General features: G+C 40.2%; 1 long non-coding RNA gene across 1 annotated transcript in view; it reads right to left on the bottom strand.

The window, feature by feature from the left end:
- The window catches only part of LOC130291582 (uncharacterized), a 102,362-nt gene that overhangs the window by 9,670 nt on the left and 69,968 nt on the right, over positions 1 to 22,724 (bottom strand). Inside the window, exon 2 of the long non-coding RNA XR_008847968.1 lies at positions 20,099 to 20,163. This is a non-coding gene — a long non-coding RNA (uncharacterized LOC130291582). The remainder of the gene's footprint in view (positions 1 to 20,098; positions 20,164 to 22,724) is intronic.

Consider the following 22,724-nt stretch of genomic DNA (forward strand, 5'->3'; position numbering starts at 1 on the left):
ATATTTATTACTTATAATTTTTTTAAATTATTTTCTTTATATTTTCTATTATATGTATTTTTTTGTGAACTCTTTGAATAATTATCAAACTTTTAGTTGGCTTTTATCAAATGTGTACAGTAACATCTAGGCTATATTCACATTTGTCAAAAATGTTGCAGATATTTCTGTGAATCTCCCAGTTCTCTGAATAGGGCTTACAGGAATCCATAGGCTAGCTGCAGAAACAAAAATACCCCACTGAGGGTGAAGGATCCAATCAAAACAACACTGACTGGCTGCAAGATCAAAATCACCCCCAATAACATTTACCCCCCCCCCCCCCCCCCCCACACACACACACACACTAAAGCACAACTTCTAGTGGCACTAGTAAGATGCTAATTGGTAATTGTGTACAAATTATTAAGTAAAAACTATAAAATGCTTTTATATACACAAGTACTGGCTCAATGCTTCAATGATACTCAGCTACCATAATAAACCATCTTTACAGTATCTGAAATAAGTGAATACACCCCTCACAATTTTGTAAATATTTTATTATATCCTTTCTATCCTTTCATGTGACACTGAATAAATATCCCTCTGCAACAATGTAAAGTAAGTAAGTGCACAGCCTGTATAACAGTGATTGATGTTGCTTTCCCCTCAAAATAACTGAACAAAAGAGCCATTAAAAGTCTAAGCTTTGGGGGGGGGGGGGGGGGGAAGCAAGTACTACTCTAAATATAAATGTTTATATTGGGCCCAACTGCCATTTGCCCTCCACAATGTCATGTGACTCATTAGTGTTGCAAGGTCTAAGGTTTGAATGGAGAGCAGGTGCAAAAGTTGGTGTTATCACTCTCACACTCTCTAATACTAGTCTCTAGAAGTTCAATATAGCACCTCATGACATAAAACTCTCTGAGGATCGGGAAAATAGAATTATTGCTTTACATAAAAATGGCCTAGGCTATAGGAAGATTGCTAAGACCCTGAAACTGAGCTGCAGCATAGTGGGCAAGACCATAGAGTGGTTTCACAGAACAAGTCGCATCATGGGTGACCAAAGAAGTTGAATGCACATTGATTGATTGCAGATGTTGAAAAGGTGGGGGGAGCACCCAGTTAGTTCTCAGACCATACACCACACACTACATCAGATTTGGTGTGTATAGCTGTTGTCCCAGAAGGAAGCCTCTTCTTAAGATGAAGCACATTAAACCCAGCTGCAGTTTGCTGCAGATAAGCAGACTAAGAACCTGGATTACTGGAACCATGACCTGTCGTCCGGTGAGAAAAAAGATAAACTAATTTCGTTTTGATGGTGTCAACCGTGTGTAGCGGCAACCAGATGAAGAGTACGAAGATAAGTATGTCTTGCCTACAGTCACAGTGGTGGGGTTGTCATGGTCTTGGAGTGCAAGAGTGCAGCTGGATGTGGGGTGCTTCAGTTCATTGAGGGAAACATGAATGCCAACATCAACTGTAACACATTGAAGCAGAGCATAATCCCCTCCCTTTACAGACTGGGCAGCAGGGCAGTATTCCAACATAATAAGGACCCCCAAACACCTCCCAGATGACCACTGCCTTGCTGAATAAAAAGGTAAAGGTAAAGGTGATGGACCGGCCAAGTATGTCTTCAGACCTTTACCCCATCATCACCCCCCCTTTTACAGTATGAGCAGTAACTCACACCAGATTGCAAATCCTCTCTGCTAAAGTGATATGAAAACTTGTGTTCCTGTAATATTGAGGGACATTTTTGGCTTTCCTTATTATGCACTTTGAGAAAAGTCTTCTACTTTCATCTATTAGCATTCATAGCATTTTTCCCCAGAACCCATGAGACAATAGATCCTCAATTATTTGAGTGTTATTATGTTTTGGGAGAAAACAACTATTTTGTTAGGTATTTTAGAGTAGAGTATATGAGTAAGTCTATGGGAAAGTGGTTGTCTGTGCACACAATATACAGAAATATTGAGGCATTTTTACAACCACGTAAATGACATGTCACTTTTGCAGACACGTTTTTATAAATGAAATATGCCTGAAAAAACCCAATGTAATAAACATAGCCTAAGAGATACTTTGTGAGCTCAATTGTTTCCAGTTTATTATGTATTTGCATTTAATTTCTTCAATCATTTCTGTTGTCACTTTTCTTTCTTTGCTGTGCTTGTAGCTTTTGTTATATGCAAAAGCTTCTTTTGAACAAGTGTCTGCTGCTTCTATATATTTTTGCTTCCCGGAGTGAATCTGATGAAAGATGTCACTGAGGCTGACAAGTGGTTCTAAGAATTATGCTACCTGACATGTGGCACTTTTTAAAATTCTACTTCCATCTTCTATTCCTTCTCTCCATGACATTAAAGGAAACTATGAAAAAGGGAATGCTCAATGTATTGAGAAAAAAGTAGTTTGACTTCATGTATTTGAGGATTGGGGATTGAGGATGAGGATTTTTGGCTTTAGATGTCCCCGAACAGGCAATATTGATTCATGAAGTAAAAACTTTTTCATAAAATCACACTTTGGGTAAATGAACATGGGTCGGATCTTCCATGCGAACGTACACATGAGATCAGCAGGGTTAAACATTTTATCCACATACTGCAGATTGTTTTTCACATGTAAATTGACCTGTAGTATTGATTTCTTTAAAGCGGACCTGTCAGCAGCCTCTTGCCTGGTAAACTAATGACAATGTGGAAAAGGTCTGCCTTTATAAGCTGTTTAAGAACTATGCACAATAACACTTAACCCTTTCACTCATTATTGTTTTGATTAATCAGAATCAAAAAACAATAGTGGAGAACAGGGATGTTCACACATTGATTGAAAAGGGTTTTGCCTTTAATGTTGCTGTCTCCTCAAAATAACTCAACACACAACCATTAATGTCTAGACCTTGGCAACAAAAGTGGGTAAGCCCTTAAGTGAAAATGATCAAATTGGGCCAATTAGTCATTTTCCCTCCTCGTCATGTGACTCTATAGTGTTTTAATGTTTCAGGTGTAAATGAGAAACAGATGTCTTATCTTTGGTGTGCTCACTCTCACAATCTCTAATACTGGGCACTGGAAGTTCAACACTGGATCTAAATAAAAGAATTGTTGTTCTAAATAAAGATGGCCTAGGCTATAAAAAGATTGCCATGACCCTGAAACTATGTTTCAGCATGGTGAGGATAACCATACGGTAGTTTCACAGGACAGCTTCCACTCACAACTGACTTCACCATGATCAAATAAAAAAGTTGAGTGCACCTGCTTAGCGTCATATCCAGAGTTCTTAGTTTTTTTGGAAAATAGACATATAAGTGCTGCTAGCATTGCTGCAGAGGTTAAAGGAGGGGGGCAGCCTGTTGTGTTCAGACTATGCGCACCACTAGGCATCAAATTGGCATGGCTGTTGTCCCAGAAGGAAGTCGCTTTTAAAGATGAAGCACAAAAAAGACTGCAAACAGTTTGCTGAAAACAAGCAACTTAAACACATTGATTACTGGAACCATGTCCTGTGGTCCGATGAGACCAAGATAAACTTATTTGTTTCAGATGGTGTCCAGCGTGTGGCGGCAACCAGGTAAGAAGTACAAAGATAAGTGAGTCTTGCCTATAGTCAATCATGGTGGTGGAAGTGTCATGGTCTTGGGCTGCATGAGTGCTGCTGGCACTGGGGAGCTACAGTTCTTGAGGTGAACTATGAATGCCAACATGTACTGTGATATACTGAAGCAGAGCATGATTCCCTTTCCTTCAGAGACTGGGCCCCAAGCAGGATTCCTACATGTTAACAACCTTAAACACGCCTCCAAGACGAGCACTGCCTTGCTAAAATAGGGGGTAAAGAAGACTGACTGGCCAAGCATGTCTCATGACCTACACCCTATTGAGCATTTAAGGGGAATCCTCAAACAAAAACTGGGGAGCACAAGGTCTATAGCATCCACCAGCCCTGGTGCATATTTTCTGCTGCAGATCTTCTGCAGATTTGATGTAGCAGATTTTGCTAACAAATAAAGTCAATGGGCAGCAAAATCTTCGACAGCAAATCTGCAGCAGATCTGCAGCAAAAAAAAATGCACATGTGAACGTACTCTTGCAATGTATTACCTTATACACGTTTCAACTCTATCTGAATAATTTTTGTTTACTACATAGGTAAATGATTACTGGCTGATGTTGTAGCCATAATGGATGTTATCTTGCATTACATGGTACCCCCGTTCCCACAACTCTGACATCATTAGATCAATTATTAACTATTATATTCTATGCTATTGTGTATCACAATCCATTTTTAACCCCTTAAGGACATGTGCCGTAAATTTACGGCGCTGCATAGCATCACTTCCCGCACTGTGCCATACATTTGCGATACGGCTGTGACACTAGCTGCGCTCTCTTCATTCCCGGGGGGGGGGGTTGTCAGCAGGTGCGGACCTGCCGTTAATGGCGGACATCAGCGATCACACTGATATCTGCCAATAACCCCTCAGGTGCTGTGATCAATACAGATCATGGCATTCTCCGGCAGTGTGGCCCTTATAATGGCTGATCTGATCGCCCGCCGCACTGCGGGGATCAGGTTGGCCAAGATGGCAGACAGAGGTCCCCTCACCTGCCTCCATCCGTCTCCCAGGTTCTTCTGCACTGATCTGCCTTGCAGCAGACCAGAGCAGAAGAACGCCAACAATACTGATCAGTGCTATGCCCTATGCATAGCACTGAACAGTATTAGCAATCTAATGATTGCTATAAATAGTCTTCTATGGGGACAAAAAAAAAGTGTAAAATAAATGTAAAAAAAAAGTTTTATAAAAAGGGAAAAAAAGAGTGAAAAAGCCCCTCTCCTAATAAAGTTTTAAATCACCCCTTTTCCCCATATTAATACAAAAAAGCATAAAAAAATTATAAATATTAAACATATTTGGTATTGTTGCATGCATATATGTCCGAACTATAAAAATATAATGTTAATGATCCCCTATGGCGAATGGCATAACCGTAAAAAAAAAAAGTCTAAAATTTCAGCTTTTTTGTCCCATCAAACTACAAAAAAATTTATAAAAAAACAATCAAAAAGTCACATATACGCAAACATAGTACCAAAACAAACTACAGATCATGCTGCAAAAAATGAGCCCTCAAACATCCCTGAATATAGAAAATAGGAAAGTTGGAGGTGGTCAAAATAGGGCAATTTTTAAACATACTGATTTTGTAAAAAAAAAGTTTGAGATTTTTTAAAAGCAGTACAATATTTGAAATGTATGTAACCATGGGTATCATTTTAATCGTATTGACCCAGAGAATAAAGAAAACATGTAATGTTTACCGTAAAGTGTACAGCGTGAAAACGTAATCCCCCAAATTTGCTAAATTATGATTTTTGTTTAAATTTCCTTACACACAAAAATATTTTTTGGAGTTTACCAAACATTTTAGGGTAAAACAAGTAATGTAAATAAGTACAACTGGTCCTACAAAAAAACAAGCCCTCATATGGGTCTGGAAATGGAAATATAAAAGAGTTATGAATTATCGAAGGCGAGGAGGAAAAAACAAAAACGCAATAAAAAAAAATTGCCGTGTCTTTAACCCCTTAAGGACGCAGGACGTAAATGTATGTCCTGGTGAGGTGGTACTTAACGCACCAGGACGTACATTTACGTCCTAATCATAACCGCGGGCATTGGAGCGATGCCCGTGTCATGCGCAGCTGATCCCGGCTGCTGATCGCAGCCAGGGACCCGCCGGCAATGGCCGACGCCCGCGATCTCGCGGGCGTCCGCCATTAACCCCTCAGGTGCCGGGATCAATACAGATCCCGACATCTGCGGGAGTTCGCGATTTAAATGAACGATCGGATCGCCCGCAGCGCTGCTGCGGGGATCCGATCATTCATAACACCGCACGGAGGTCCCCTCTCCTTCCTCCGTGCGGCTCCCGGCGTCTCCTGCTCTGGTCTGTGATCGAGCAGACCAGAGCAGGAGATGACCGATAATACTGATCTGTTCTATGTCCTATACATAGAACAGATCAGTATTAGCAATCATGGTATTGCTATGAATAGTCCCCTATGGGGACTATTCAAGTGTAAAAAAAAATGTAAAAAAATGTAAAAGTAAAAGTAAAAAAAAAGTGAAAAATTCCCTCCCCCAATAAAAAAGTAAAACGTCCGTTTTTTCCTATTTTACCCCCAAAAAGCGTAAAAAACATTTTTTTATAGACATATTTGGTATTGCCGCGTGCGTAAATGTCCGAACTATTAAAATAAAATGTTAATGATCCCGTACGGTGAACGGCGTGAACGAAAAAAAATTAAAAAAAGTCCAAAATTCCTACTTTTTTAATACATTTTATTTAAAAAAAATTATAAAAAGTGTATTAAAAGTTTTTTATATGCAAATGTGGTATCAAAAAAAAGTACAGATCATGGCGCAAAAAATGAGCCCCCATACCGCCACTTATACGGAAAAATAAAAAAGTTAGAGGTCATCAAAATAAAGGGATTATAAACGTACTAATTTGGTTAAAAAGTTTGTGATTTTTTTTAAGCGCAACAATAATATAAAAGTATATAATAATGGGTATCATTTTAATCGTATTGACCCTAAGAATAAAGAACACACGTCATTTTTACCATAAATTGTACGGCGTGAAAACAAAACCTTCCAAAATTAGCAAAATTGCGTTTTTCGTTTTAATTTCCCCACAAAAATAGTGTTTTTTTGTTGCGCCATACATTTTATGATATAATGAGTGATGTCATTACAAAGGACAACTGGTCACGCAAAAAATAAGCCCTCATACTAGTCTGTGGATGAAAATATAAAAGAGTTATGATTTTTAGAAGGCGAGGAGGAAAAAATGAAAACGTAAAAATTTAATTGTCCTTAAGGCCAAAATGGGCTGAGTCCTTAAGGGGTTAAAGGGGTACTCAGGTAGAAAACTTTTTTTTAATGAACTGGTGCCAGAAAGTTAAATAGATTTGTAAATTACTTCTATTGAATGGGCACTCTCATTAAAACTATTTTTTGCTATTGCACAAATATTTCTAATATTTCTATGTTTTATTTGTGCTTAAAAAAAGCTCAAGAGCACATTTTTCGCCCATCCTATACACAGACTTTGGACCGAAGCCCGAACACAGGAAGTGCAGCCTGGTTTGCTGAGGGGGTTGTGTCCAACCAATAGCATATGGCAGTTAAGTGTGAGAGGAGCTATAATTGGATGAGGTTTGACACCTCCCCCCCCCCCCCCAACACTCCAGGCTGCACTTTCTGTGTTTGGACTTCGGTCCAAAGTCTGTCTATAAGATGGGGGAAAATGTGCTCTTGAGCTTTTTTAAGCACAAATAAAACATTGAAAACTAAATTTTTTTTAAACAAAGTATATTAGAAATATTTTTTATTTACCGTAAGGAGGGCAATAGCAAAAATTTGTTTTAGTGAGAGTTACACTTTAAAAAATCTTAATCCTTTCAGTACTTTTTAGCAGTTGTTTGCTACAGAGGAAAATATTTTTTTAATTTCTTTTTTGTGTTGTCCACAGTGCTCTCTGCTGACACCTGATGCCCATATCAGGAACTGTCCAGAGCAGGAGAAAATCCCCATAGCAAACCTATACTGCTCTGGACAGTTCCTGTAACGGACAGAGGTGTCAGTAGAGAGCACTGTGGACAACACAAAAAAGAAATTCAAAAAGAAAATAATTTCCTCTGTAGCACACAGCTGCTAAAAAGTACTAAAAGGATTAAGATTTTTTTATAGAAGTAATTTACAAATCTGTTTAACTTCCTGACAGCAGTTTATTTAAAGGAAAACTGTCATATGTTTTGTCCCGCACTATCCACAGATATCTGTGGATACTGTGGGAGACGCTGAACATTTTGAGTTCTACCTTGCCCGAATCCGCTGCGCCGTTCGCCAGTTATGGCTGGTTTTCGGTATATTCAAATTAGCTGCTAACTGGCATGGGCGGGGTTACTGCCTTCAACTGGCACTGTAACGTAACCGCTGCCCGGCCCGCAGCACCACCCGGCTAATGAATATTCATACGTTGCCTTACACTCTCCATCTCATGTAGGCCGAGTCCTGGAGGATACTGCGCATGCGCGGGATTTCCTACTATACCCAGAAGCTGTCTTCAGCGTTGCTTCAAGACAGCTTTCGGGTATAATAGGAAATCCCGCGCATGCATAGTATCGTCCAGGACTCGGCCAAGATGAGACGGAAAGTGTAAGACAACGTATGAATATTCATTAGCCGGGCAGTGCTGCGGGCTGAGCGGCGGTTATGTCACAGTGCCAGTTGAAGGCAGTAACCCCGTCTGTGCCAGTTAGCAGCTAATTTGAATACACCGAAAACCAGCTATAACGGGCGAACGGCTCAGCGGATCCGGGCAAGGTAGGACTCAAAATGTTCAGCATCTCCCGCACTATCCACAGGTACCCATGGATAGTGTGGGACAAAACATATGACAGTTTTCCTTTATAGAAAAAAGGTTTCCACCAGAGTACCCCTTTAAGGTGAAAATGGGCTAGGCCCTTAAGGGGATAAATCTTCCCCTATTATACAGGAAAGTGTATGGTGATCAAAGCTATTTTATGAGCATCAAGCAAACCTGCCAGTAATTCCTGAGGCTGTCATAATATATAACAAATGTATTTCCCAAGCATAGAATTAACAAGGTACGGTGAATCCTATTGTGTTTATATAGCCAATAACATCTCTAGCCCATAACATTCTCTACATTTCACAAACACATTCTACTTTTATTAAAATCTGACATTTCTACTAGTTCACATCTGAATAATCGTCCATAAATAAAATAACTGTCCAGATGAAATCAACCATGAAACGCAAAATTTCTATGGGTTTTATTTATTATTTTATGCATTGTCTCACTGTCAAAAATAACAGTTTGTGCAAACAATACATGTACTTACAAATATAGAGTGTATAGATACAATTGTGAAGCAATATGCAATCCAATACCAGCTACGCATACATAGTAAAATATATTGAAACAGTTCTGACAGCTACAGTTCCATTACTTCTTAAATGTGATATACAGTACAGTGAAGGCTGGAAAAAAAAAAAAACAAATCTATGAACAATTCTAGTGGCTTGTACATGTCATTCTTTTGTCTGAGCAATATCATGATTTCATTGAATTTTAGACATGGTCAAACTTAGAATGATATGCCAAAAGTCATGCTCAAAGCTATTTAACTCTAAGGCAATTATCACATCTCAGTAAGATTGACAGCAGAGCTCTGGAGAAGGACAACAGAACTGGGAAAAGATTCACAATGTACTCTGTCGACAACCAGCTTAAATGGACATCTGCAAAACGTTTCTGCTTTTTATCCTTTTTATTCCTAAGACTTAGATGGCCAATCAGTGTACAGTACATTATCAGTGGGGTTCCGATTTCTAATGAGCAGAAGTTTCTACAGCCCAATGCAAAACCTGAATATGTGCCCCCCCCCCACTATGTAGCTATTCCCCTAACTTCTTTTCTTTTTACACAGGTACAGATGTTCAAAAAAAATAAGGCTACGTTACAGTACCAGAAACAGCCACACACATGAATGGCACTGTTTCTTTGTAAGCAATGATAGGAACACTTTTTATAACAGTTTTTTGAGGATCATGAGTGTCATTATGTGGATAAAATATAAATAGCCTTTCAATCACCCAATGTTATGTGCCCTCTGGCAAACTTATCCAGGACGGACAGGTGGGATGCTACAAGTACTTATATAGTATTCCAATTTCCACTCAAAATTGTGGGTAAACCTCCAGTGGAAACATGTCTGAGGCATTATAAGAGACTGAAATAGGGTCTGTTTAGGTTTTAAGAGGGTAAGAGTTGCAGGGTATGTAAAGAGCAATGCCGGAAAAGACAGGAACAGACTTTAAACATAGTAAAATCTTTTATCATAGCATTGGTGGATTTTTAAGTTTAAAGATAATCTGACACCCTGTTTACCCCCAATATACTGGGTTATAGTGCGAGTGAACAGCTTTACAGTCCCATGTAAGGGGGGCAATCCAGAAGTCCTGAAATTCTTAGGTCTGGAAAAAGTTCAAAGTAACAGATATGAACGCATAGACCAGAAATTACTGCGTATAGAAACATTATGGATTATAAAAACTAACGCAACAGGCAATATTGGAATGAATGATAGGACAGAGTTAACAGCTTGCTTCTAACTTTTAATCATGCCTACCTGCCTCCACGTCACATAGTCACGTGATTCCCCGTCCTGTGACGTGATAGGCAGGTAATTTTGCACGCACCTGTATATATATTGTGCACAGGTAGGAATTAGTATGGCCGGAGGAAGCACGCAAGTCGTACCAAACAGAGCTCGGTCGTCTATCACCAACCTCTTCCGATCAATATGTGTATGTTAGTATGCTTCAATAAAGAAGATACTTTCTGCTGAAACCTGGTGAGTGGCCGATGTCTTCTTTACTTCCTTCTTGTGAATATTATTGAACCTGTCTGCATACATCAGAGCACCGCCACCAGCACCACTTGCTACATTCAGGTCCCTTACAAGCACAGGCTCCTAGTCCAGATGCTTCACGCAGTGCCGCGTTACTGTCTCTTTGAGAACTGCATTACTTATCTTAACCCTTTAGTAACACAGAGCACGCACAGCTGACCTGCCAGTCAGCCGAAGCAACAAGAAAAAGCCACAAAACATGGACATGGAGGAAAACACGCTGTTGGATCAGTTAGATGTAGCAGTACACATAGGAAGAGAGGACGTGGGGGGATTTTTCCTTGACTGCAATACCAAGGATGATATAGAAGTCATTAGCTTGAAATCCTTAGAACATTGGATTACGACTCTGTCTGATAAGGAAATGGCATCATTTTGGACAGTCCAGTCATTGCAATCTTACAACCTATGTGATAGAGCCCGAAGAGGTTTGCGCATGTTCAAACAACCTGTGATATTCCAAGATGACGAGGTCTTTGTCAAAGCATGGACATTAGCCCATCACGAGCATGCCTTAAAACTGCTCCAAATAGTCCTCACCCGCAACCGTATAGAACACAACAAAATACACAAATTACTGCAGAAAGCCAAAACAGAATTCGTTAAGAGAGCACCACATATGCAAGCTGCTAGTTTTTTGGATAAACTCAAAGAAAAACTCATTTCTTTACAAGATGAACTGAAAAACAAAAACAGGGATACAAAAGGGACTATGACAGCAGACAAGAATTTGCTTGGCAAAATGTTAAATCTGAACATAAACAAGGATCCTACAAGTCTAGGAACAAATATAAAAAAACCACCACAGAACATACAAGAAATATTGCATTGTCTAAACATATGGTTACATAGTTACATAGTTAGTATGGTTGAAAAAAGACATACGTCCATCAAGTTCAACCAGGGAATCGAAGGGAAGGGTGTAGGGGGATAAGGGAAAGGGATGTAGTTTTATAATTCTGCATAAGCATTAATGTTATTTTGTTCCAGGAATGTATCTAACCCTGTTTTAAAGCTGTTAATTGTTCCTGCTGTGACCAGTTCCTGAGGTAGACCGTTCCATAAATTCACAGTCCTCACGGTAAAGAAGGCGTGTCGCCCCTTTAGACTAAACCTTTTCTTTTCCAGACGGAGGGAGTGCCCCCTCGTCCTTTGGGGGGGTTTAACCTGGAACAGTTTTTCTCCATATTTTTTGTATGGGCCATTTATACACTTATATACGTTTATCCTATCCCCCCTTAAACGTCTCTTCTCAAGACTAAACAATTGTAACTCCTTTAATCGCTCCTCATAGCTAAGATGTTTCATGCCCCATATTAGTTTAGTCGCTCGTCTCTGCACCCTTTCCAACTCTGCAGTGTCCCTTTTATGAACAGGCGACCAAAACTGAACAGCATATTCCAGGTGAGGCCGTACCAATGCTTTATAAAGGGGGAGTATTATGTCCCTGTCCCTCGAGTCCATGCCTCTTTTTATACATGACAATATCCTGCCGGCTTTGGAAGCAGCAGCCTGACATTGCATGCTATTCTGTAGTCTGTGATCTACAAGTACACCCAGATCCTTCTATACCAGTGACTCTGCCAGTTTAATGCATGCATGTTCTTAGAACCCAGATGCATAACTTTACATTTATCCACATTGAACCTCATTTGCCAAGTGGATGCCCAGACACTTAGTCTAGCCAAGTCATCTTGTAACTTATGCACATCCTCTATAGACTGTACCGTGCTACAAAGCTTGGTGTCATCTGCAAAGATAGAAACAGAGCTGTTAATACCATCCTCTATATCATTGATAAATAAATTAAACAGCAGCGGGCCCAGTACTGAACCTTGGGGTACACCACTAATAACCGGGGACCAATCAGAGTACGAATCATTGACCACCACTCTCTGGGTACGATCCATGAGCCAGTGTTCAATCCAGTTACAAACTAAAGTTTCCAAGCCCAAGGACCTTAACTTACCTGTCAGACGTCTGTGAGGGATAGTATCAAACGCTTTGGCAAAATCCAGAAACACTATATCCACAGCCATTCCTCTGTCAAGGCTTCTACTCACCTCTTCATAAAAGCAAATTAGATTGGTTTGACAACTTCTATCCTTAGTAAACCCATGCTGGCTATCACTTATAATACTATTATCCCCTATGTATTCCTGTATGTAATCCCTTATAAGTCCTTCAAACATTTTACCCACAATGCACTTTAGACTTACCGGTTTATAATTGCCTGGCGAAGACCTAGAGCCCTTCTTGAAGATTGGCACCACATTAGCCTTGCGCCACTCCCTTGGCACAATACCAGACACCAGAGAATCTCTAAATATCATGAACAAGGGTACAGATATTACTGAACTTGCCTCTCTAAGAACTCTTGGGTGTAGTCCATCCGGCCCTGGAGAATTGCTTACATTTACTTTACTTAACTTACCTTGTACCATCTCTACATTAAGCCAGTTCAGTACATTATATGATGTGTTACCAGCACTGACCTGGCCAATGTCAGCTCCTTTTTCCATAGTGTATACAGAACTAAAAAACCCATTCAGTAGCTCCGCCTTCTCTTGATCGCCCGTGACAACCTCCCCAATATCATTATTAAGGGGTCCTACATGCTCTGTCCTTGTTTTTTTTTGTATTTATATATCTAAAAAAATATTTAGGATAGGTTTGCTTTCTTTGGCCACCTGTCTCTCATTTAGAATTTTTGCTGTTTTTATTACATTTTTACAGATTTTATTAAGCTCCTTGTACTGTTTAAATATTATAGCTGACCCATCAGATTTGAATTTTTTGAAGGCTATTTTTTTGTTGTTTATTGCTCTTTTAACCTCATTTGTCAGCCATGTAGGATTTAGTTTTAATCGTTTATATTTGTTCCCCTTTGGTATATATTTAGCTGTATAGTTATTTAGAGTTGATTTAAAGATGTCCCATTTACCTTCTGTATCAGTATTTGACAACACCTCCCCCCAGTCTATGTAGTGCAGCTCTCAGCCCAGGGAAGTTTGCCTTTTTAAAGTTATGTGTTTTTGCCTTCCCCGCCTGTCTTTATTTTCTACATTTTAAGTGAAAAGTAACTATATTGTGGTCGCTATTACCAAGGTTTTCCCGCACAGTTACATTACCAACCAGCTCTGCGTTGTTGGAAATGATCAGATCCAACAAGGCATCACTTCTTGTTGGGTCCTCCACAAACTGGCCCATAAAATTATCCTGCAATAAATTTAGGAATTTTCTCCCCTTTGTAGTTTTAGCCAGCCCCCGGCCCCAATCTATATCTGGATAGTTAAAATCTCCCATTATTACCACTGTACCTGCCCGGGCATCCTTCTCTATTTGTTTATACAGTCGACCTTCTATCTCTTCAGTGATATTAGGGGGTCTGTAGATTACACCAAATATTATTTTTTCAGTATTTCCCTCCTTTTGTAATTCTACCCACAGTGATTCCACATCCTCAGAATCATCACACACTATGGCATCGTTCACACTGACTTTCATACCACTTCTTACATACAGACAGACTCCACCACCTTTTCTGTTCATTCTATCCTTGCGAAACAATGTAAACCCCTGCAGATTAACAGCGAGGAGTCCAGCCATGTCTCAGTGACCCCAACTATATCAATATGTTCCTCCAGTATCAAGGCCTCAAGCTCCCCCATTTTATTTGCTAGGCTTCTGGCATTTGTGAACATACACTTTACATTTCCATTAAGTTTTACACATATAGTCTCACTAATGGGATTTTCAGAGTTATTGGGGTTAATGTTATTATTTGAGTTATAAGGGCTAATTGTACTATTTAAGTTATTGGGGCTAATGGGATTTTTTGAGTTATTGGGTCTAACGTTATTATTTAAGTTATTGGGGCTAATGGGATTTTTTGCGTTATTGCGTCTAACATTGTTATCTAAGTTATTGGGGCTAACGGTATTTTTTGAGTTAATGGGGCTTATTGTAGTTATTGAGTTATTGGGGCTAATTGAATTTTTTGAATTATTGGGATTACAATTTTTCGGGCTACATTTATTTTTACAGCTGGTTTGTAACGCATGAATCTCCTTATCCACTGCTCTTAACCTCCCCCCACAGGACTCCTCTCCACCCACCATTATGTCCTGACCCCTCTCTAACCTATCCATCCCACTGTCTGCTTTCTTTGCTTTATTATCCTCCCCCCACTCACCTAGTTTAAATACTCAGCCACCCCTTCCAGGATTCTCTCCCCCAGTACAGCAGACCCCCTTCCATTCAGGTGCAAATTATCCGTAGAATAGAGTTTGTACCCCAATGAAAAGTCAGCCCTAAGCTCCCACTGTCTTTCCTGCAATGCGCATGGCACAGGAAGTATTCCAGAGAACACAACCTTAGAGGTCCCTCCCTTCAGCTTGGCACCTAGTTCCTTGCAATTATTCTTCAAGGACCTCCACCTACCATGTATTCTGTCGTTGGTTCCCACATGGACCACGACAGCTGGGTCATCCCCAGCCCCCCCCCCCCTAGTAATTTGTCCACCCTTTCCACCACATGCCGAACACTGGCACCAGGGAGACAGCAAACCATTCAGTTGAGGTGGTCTTGGCGACAAATTATTCTATCAGTCTTCCTGATTATAGAATCCCCTACCACAACTAACTGTCTTGGCCTACCTGCGTTACCATCCCCCACACTACTGGTTGAGCTGTTCCCCCGGCTGTTAGGGAGACCAGTATCCACTAGGGTTGCCATCTCTGATACTGAGGCCCTCGCATCATTGCCCAACTTGGCAATTTCACTTGGGAGATCAGACGCAGAAGTGACCTTCCTTTTCCTTGCCCCCTTTCCAGTCCCTCTAACTACATTAACCCAGCTCCCTACTTGGGCCTCCTGGCTAGTTTCTCCAACCTCCATTTCTACCCCACTAACTGCTTGCTCTGTAAGATTGTCAATAGCCCTCAATGTTGCATTTTGCTCCTCTAGATCTCTAATACGAGCCTCCAGGTGGGCAACATGCTCACATTTGTCACAGCGGTATTCACCCTGAAGCTGCTGCTCCAGAGATGTATACATGTGGCACAATGTGCACTGAAGAAAACCTCCAATCCTGCTGTCCATATCCTTGGTGACGAACAGCTGTTATTAACTATTAAGAAAAACTACTTTTATCAAGGGAGTGTAATACTTACAGTTACAGTGGGTCCTGCTTACAACTCCTGCTTTTTAAAATTTTGCTTATAAAACTTCTCAGATGTAACACTTAATAATACAACACTTTAGAATACAAACCACAGCTTCAGTTAGACTCAGTCAGAGCAGGGCTCACAGAGTTTCCCAGTTAGTTTTATACACCTGAGAGCAGTTAATCAATTAACCCCTCCCCCAGGTGTGCTACAGACAGAAGGGGGGAAAAAATGCAAGGGCTATGCAACTGCTGGAGACACCCTGTTTGGAAAACAATGATCCACAGTATACTCAGCACATGAAATTCTGCTTATAAAACTTCTCAGATGTAACACTTAATAATACAATACTTTAGAATACAAACCACAGCTTCAGTTAGACTCAGTCAGAGCAGGGCTCACAGAGTTTCTCAGTTAGTTTATACACCTGAGAGCAGTTAATCAATTAACCCCTCCCCCAGGTGTGCTACAGACAGGAGGGGGGAAAAATGCAAGGGCTATGCAACTGCTGGAGACACCCTGTTTGGAAAACAATGATCCACAGTATACTCAGCACATGAACTTCTGCTTATAAAACTTCTCAGATGTAACACTTAATAATACAACACTTTAGAATACAAACCACAGCTTCAGTTAGACTCAGTCAGAGCAGGGCTCACAGAGTTTCCCAGTTAGTTTTATACACCTGAGAGCAGTTAATTAATTCCTCCCCCAGGTGTGCTACAGACAGGAGGGAAAAAATGCAAGGGCTATGCAACTGCTGGAGACACCCTGTTTGGAAAACAATGATCCACAGTATACTCAGCACATGAACTTCTGCTTATAAAACTTCTCAGATGTAACACTTAATAATACAACACTTTAGAATACAAACCACAGCTTCAGTTAGACTCAGTCAGAGCAGGGCTCACAGAGTTTCCCAGATAGTTTTATACACCTGAGAGCAGTTAATCAATTAGCCCCTCCCTCAGGTGTGCTACAAACAGGAGGGGGAAAAAATGCAAGGGCTATGCAACTGATGGAGACACCCTGTTTGGAAAACAATGATCCACAGTATACTCAGCACATGAACTTCTGCTTATAAAACTTCTCAGATGTAACACTTAATAATACAACACTTTAGAATACAAACCACAGCTTCAGTTAGACTCAGTCAGAGCAGGGCTCACAGAGTTTCCCAGTTAGTTTTATACACCTGAGAGCAGTTAATCAATTAACCCCTCCCCCAGGTGTGCTACAGACAGGAGGGGGAAAAAATACAAGGGCTATGCAACTGCTGGAGACACCCTGTTTGGAAAACAATGATCCACAGTATACTCAGCACATGAACTGCTTATAAAACTTCTCAGATGTAACACTTAATAATACAACACTTTAGAATACAAACCACAGCTTCAGTTAGACTCAGTCAGAGAAGGGCTCACAGAGTTTCCCAGTTAGTTTTATACACCTGAGAGCAGTTAATCAATTAACCCCTCCCCCAGGTGTGCTACAGACAGGAGGGGGAAAAAATGCAAGGGCTATGCAACTGCTGGAGACACCCTGTTTGGAAAACAATGATCCACAGTATACTCAGCACATGAACTTCTGCTTATAAAACTTCTCAGATGTAACACTTAATAATATAACACTTTAGAATACAAACCACAGCTTCAGTTAGACTCAGTCAGAGCAGGGCTCACAGAGTTTCCCAGTTAGTTTTATACACCTGAGAGCAGTTAATCAATTAACCCCTCCCCCAGGTGTGCTACAGACAGGAGGGAAAAAATGCAAGGGCTATGCAACTGCTGGAGACACCCTCTTTGGAAAACAATGATCCACAGTATACTCAGCACATGAACTTCTGCTTATAAAACTTCTCAGATGTAACACTTAATAATACAACACTTTAGAATACAAACCACAGCTTCAGTTAGACTCAGTCAGAGCAGGGCTCACAGAGTTTCCCAGTTAGTTTTATACACCTGAGAGCAGTTAATCAATTAACCCCTCCCCCAGGTGTGCTAAAGACAGGAGGGGAAAAAAAGGCAAGGGCTATGCAACTGCTGGAGACACCCTGTTTGGAAAACAATGATCCACAGTATACTCAGCACATGAACTTCTGCTTATAAAATTTCTCAGATGTAACACTTAATAATACAACACTTTAGAATACAAACCACAGCTTCAGTTAGACTCAGTCAGAGCAGGGCTCACAGAGTTTCCCAGTTAGTTTTATACACCTGAGAGCAGTTAATTAACCCCTCCCCCAGGTGTGCTACAGACAGGAGGGAAAAAATGCAAGGGCTATGCAACTGCTGGAGACACCCTCTTTGGAAAACAATGATCCACAGTATACTCAGCACATGAACTTCTGCTTATAAAACTTCTCAGATGTAACACTTAATAATACAACACTTTAGAATACAAACCACAGCTTCAGTTAGACTCAGTCAGAGCATGCTCCTACAGAAACGTGCTCCTACAGAGACAAAAACATCATCTGAACAAGGTCCTACTACGACTGCACCAGTGCCTTTAGAAGGAAGAGTACAAGAAGAGGGAGATATAACACACAAAGAAAAAGAAACGGAACAAGATCCACCTGTACAAGAACAAAAGAAGACACGAGCTGCTACCTGGAAAGGGAAGAACTAATTTCCAATGTCATTAATTTGACAGATGACCCTCTGGATACTGCTACCATTTCTTTACTGTCCAAAGGACTTAATTATGGTCTCATAGAACGGTTTAATGAGGTCACTTTTGAAGTGGACCTTGCACGCGCTATGCGGGACATTAATTTGCATACGTTTTTCACTAATAAACCTTCATATTCACAGCAACAGTCATATGAAGGTGATAGTCAAGTTTGTATTGGCCCCTTAGGTTTCTTCCCACCAGAATTAGATGCACGCGACCAAGAATGCATCAAATTATTAGACTCAGAATTTTGTTATGAGGATAAGGATGGCTTAGATGTAATTCCCCATGGCAACCCCATTGGTATACCCTTTAGGAAAGGTAAAAAATCCAAGTTTACCCCACCTATAATACAAGGGAGTAGTATTGACTCATTAACTAAGGCAGTCATGAGGGACACCAAAGCCATCATATATCCCAATACAGTTTCTAATTTGTCAGCTGTAGAGTCGCAAGCAGTAAAAAAAACTGGAAAAAAGAGATGACATTACAGTGGTACGTGCCAATAAGGGAGGTAGTGTTGTGGTGCAATACACTAAAGAGTATGAAGAAGAAGCGCACAGGCAATTAGCCGACGCCACCACTTACACTCCTTTATTGGCAGATCCCACGTTGACTATCATTGAGAAACTTAAATCATTTTTGCATAAGTATGTTAACAAAAATGTAATATCTAAAAAATATGCAGAAAGATTGTTGCCTGACAATGTCAAACCCGCGCGGTGGTACCATCTTCCAAAAGTTCACAAGTCGCTGAGCCGACCCCCAGGCAGGTCAATTGTGGCCGGGATCGGCTCAGCGACCGAGTATTTATTGCAATATCTCGACTGGATGCTCAGTCCTTTACACACCTCACTAATGTCGCATGTAAAAGACACTAAACACCTCTTACAGATTATGGAAGAAATACAAATAGAAGAACATGACAGTCTATGCTCCATTGACGTCACTAGTCTATACACTGGCATTCCCCACAGTGCGGGTGTGCAGGCTATAAGAAATACATTGCAGTATGCCAACATGTCAGAAGAATTAATAGAGTTTAATTACTGAGGGATTAACATTTGTCCTTAACAATAACACCTTTTTATCGGGAGAGTAGTGGTATAAGCAGGAGATCGGAACCCCGATGGGAAATCGGGTCTCCTGTACGTATGCTAACTTGTTCCTAGGAGTATTCGAAAATTCATATGTCTACAGTACAAAAAATCCCTTCTTAAAATACATTAAAACATATCATAGATATGTAGACGATATTATTGTCACTTGGACAGGGACAGAAATACTGTTTGAGCAATTTGTAGAGCATTTAAATAATAACTCTGTTAACATGCAATTCACCAGCCAATACGGTGGCAAAAAATTTGAATTTTTAGATCTTAGACTTGTCAATGACAAAGGATCAATAGTCACTGAAAATTACAGAAAAGATGTAGCTAGGAACACATTGCTGCATTTCCATAGTTCGCACAGACCAATAGTGAAAAATAATATCCCATACAGACAGTTCATCCGGCTCAAACGTAATAATACTAATGAGATCACGTATATACAGCAAGCTAACGAGTTAGAAAATAGATTCAAAGAGCGAGCATATCCAGAGAGTATAATCAAAAAAGGCAGAGAAAAAGCAGAAAAGGTAAAAAGGAAAGATTTATTAAAAAATAAAGTACAACGAAAGGAGAAAGAGATGGAAAGAAAAAAGTTTACTTTTGTGTTCCAAAACTCACCTATGAATTCTGTGATAGAGCAGGCAATCAGAAGAAACTGGTTTCTATTAAAAGCCGAGGAGGACCTAAAAGAAGTGGCACAGTCAAAACCTAGGATTACATATAAGAAGAATGTCACTACATTGATCCCTCAACTTACAATGGCCTCAACATACAATAGTTTCAACATACAATGGTATTTTCTGGACCATCGTAAGTTGAAACCAGACTCAACATACAATACTATGGACAGTCCAGATCTGTGCAACGTGTCATTGGCCCGAAGAACCGACCAATCAAAATGGGCATTCACTGGTAAAACCCCTGTATTACTGAAGCGTATGCACTGACTGGTGTCTGGTAGCGCCCCCTACAGTACAGAGTGGTATTACATGTTCTGTACACTTTACCTGTACCAGGGTTAGCTGCTCCTTTGGACACCAGGTGAGGGCGACTCCATTACTTTTTTTTACCTGTCCTCTACATAGACCAGTGTTTCCCAAGTAGTTTTGCAACAGTTGGAGGCTCCCTGCTTGGGAAACACTGACATAGACAGTGATTTACAGTTCCCAGCAGATCTTTATTACTTTTATATGTAAGGATTTGCTTTATCTATATTAGTTATCTACTTATTTTTCTTTAATCCTCACTTTTTCCTATTTTTGGATGACATTTTGGGGCTTCAGAACCAATTACCAGGTTTCCATAGAGTTCTGGTCTCAACATACAATGGTTTCAACATACAATGGTCATCCCAGAACCAATTAATATTGTAACTTGAGGGACCACTGTATAGGGGAGACTATTAATAAAAACAAAAGAAAGAAAGCAGCCACGAAAAAAGAGACATGGCTAGATAACGTCATACCTAAAGGAAATTATAAATGCAGGAAATGTAATCAATGCAAGCACAGTTGGGAAACTAGGAATGTAAGATTAGGACCAATTCAACATTCGATACAAGAATTAATTACCTGTCGTACGAAAAATGTAATTTATGCCATTTTATGCCCCTGTGGCTTCTTTTACATTGGACAAACCAAGCGCCAACTGCAAGTGCGAATTAGGGAGCATATGTATGCCATACGCACAGGCAAACCAGGAGCGACACGCTTGCAGTCCCATGTAAGGGAGGCACACGGGGGCAATCCAGAAGTCCTGAAATTCTTAGGTCTGGAAAAAGTTCAAAGTAACAGATATGAACGCATAGACCAGAAATTACTGCGTATAGAAACATTATGGATTATAAAAACTAACGCAACAGGCAATATTGGAATGAATGATAGGACAGAGTTAACAGCTTGCTTCTAACTTTTAATAACGCCTATCTGCCTCCACGTCACACAGTCAGATGATTCCCCGTCCTGTGATGTGATAGGCAAGTAATTTTGCACGCACCTGTATATAAATTGTGCACAGGTAGGAATTAGTATGGCCGGAGAAAGCGTGCAAGTCGTGCGAACCAGAGCTCGGTCGTCTCTCACTGTCCCCCCACCAACCTCTTCCGATCAATATGTGTATGTGAGTATGCTTCAATAAAGAAGATACTTTCTGCTGAAACCTGGTTAGTGGCAGATGTCTTATTTACTTCCTTCTTGTGAGCTTTACAAAGATGAGTGACTTATCTAAATCTGTTGAGTATATGCAGAGTTCTGAGACTGTAAACTTCCTGCTGTATTGCTATCCAGTGCACGGCTCACCCAACTCCCCTGCCTCCCTCTATTCTCTGTCTGCCCATTCATTAATATACTAATAAATGCCGTGGGTGAACTCTCTGTTGTCTGAGCGTTCACCCTTGAACTTCAGTAGCATAATAATGAAGGGGCAGGGCAGATAGAGAATATGGATGAGGCAGGGGAGCTGGGTTTGCCGGCTCCCTGTCTCCATTGTGCACTGGATAGCAACACAGCAGGATGTTTACAGTGTCAGAACTCTGCATATACTCAACAGGTTTAGGTAAGTGGCTCTCTTTGTAAAGCCGTTCACCCGCACTATAATCCAGTATATTGGGTTAGTGTTGGTGAACACAGTGTCACTTTCTCTTTAAAACCTTTTGACCATTACATCCTGTGCTGTACTCCATTTATAAATAAATGATTGTCCTGTAGTCACTCTACAATACTACATTGCTGCAAGATCCAATGGTGACTTAATTTGTGCAAAACCCAGTCTTCTATCTGATGTAAATAACATAGCACTGTATCCATGTGAACTAGTCATGCTCATGTGCTCTTTATGTCAAAACTATTTTTTATTTAGATTGTATAACATAAAACATTAGACTACATTTATGTAACACAAAACAAGATATATTTACCCCCTGCCCTCTTGGAGACACAGCTGTCAGGATACAATGGAAAATGATTGCATATAAACAGTACTGTAAGTTAATTGGTAAATACAATATATAATTGGTATATACAACATAAAAACAGTATGATATATATATATATATATATATATATATATAGGTTTTTGATGAATATGTTAACAAAATTACAACAAGTATAAACAATTCAACATTCTTATCTACCTTTCCTCTTAGCCTACCCTGCACCCCTTCCCTCCCCATACCTACAATACCTTTATCTTAGACAAACATCATTGCATTGATATCTTGTTTTTGTATTATTACCTTGACCTGGCC

Source organism: Hyla sarda, chromosome 9 (assembly GCF_029499605.1).
Source record: "Hyla sarda isolate aHylSar1 chromosome 9, aHylSar1.hap1, whole genome shotgun sequence".
NCBI lineage: Eukaryota > Metazoa > Chordata > Amphibia > Anura > Hylidae > Hyla > Hyla sarda.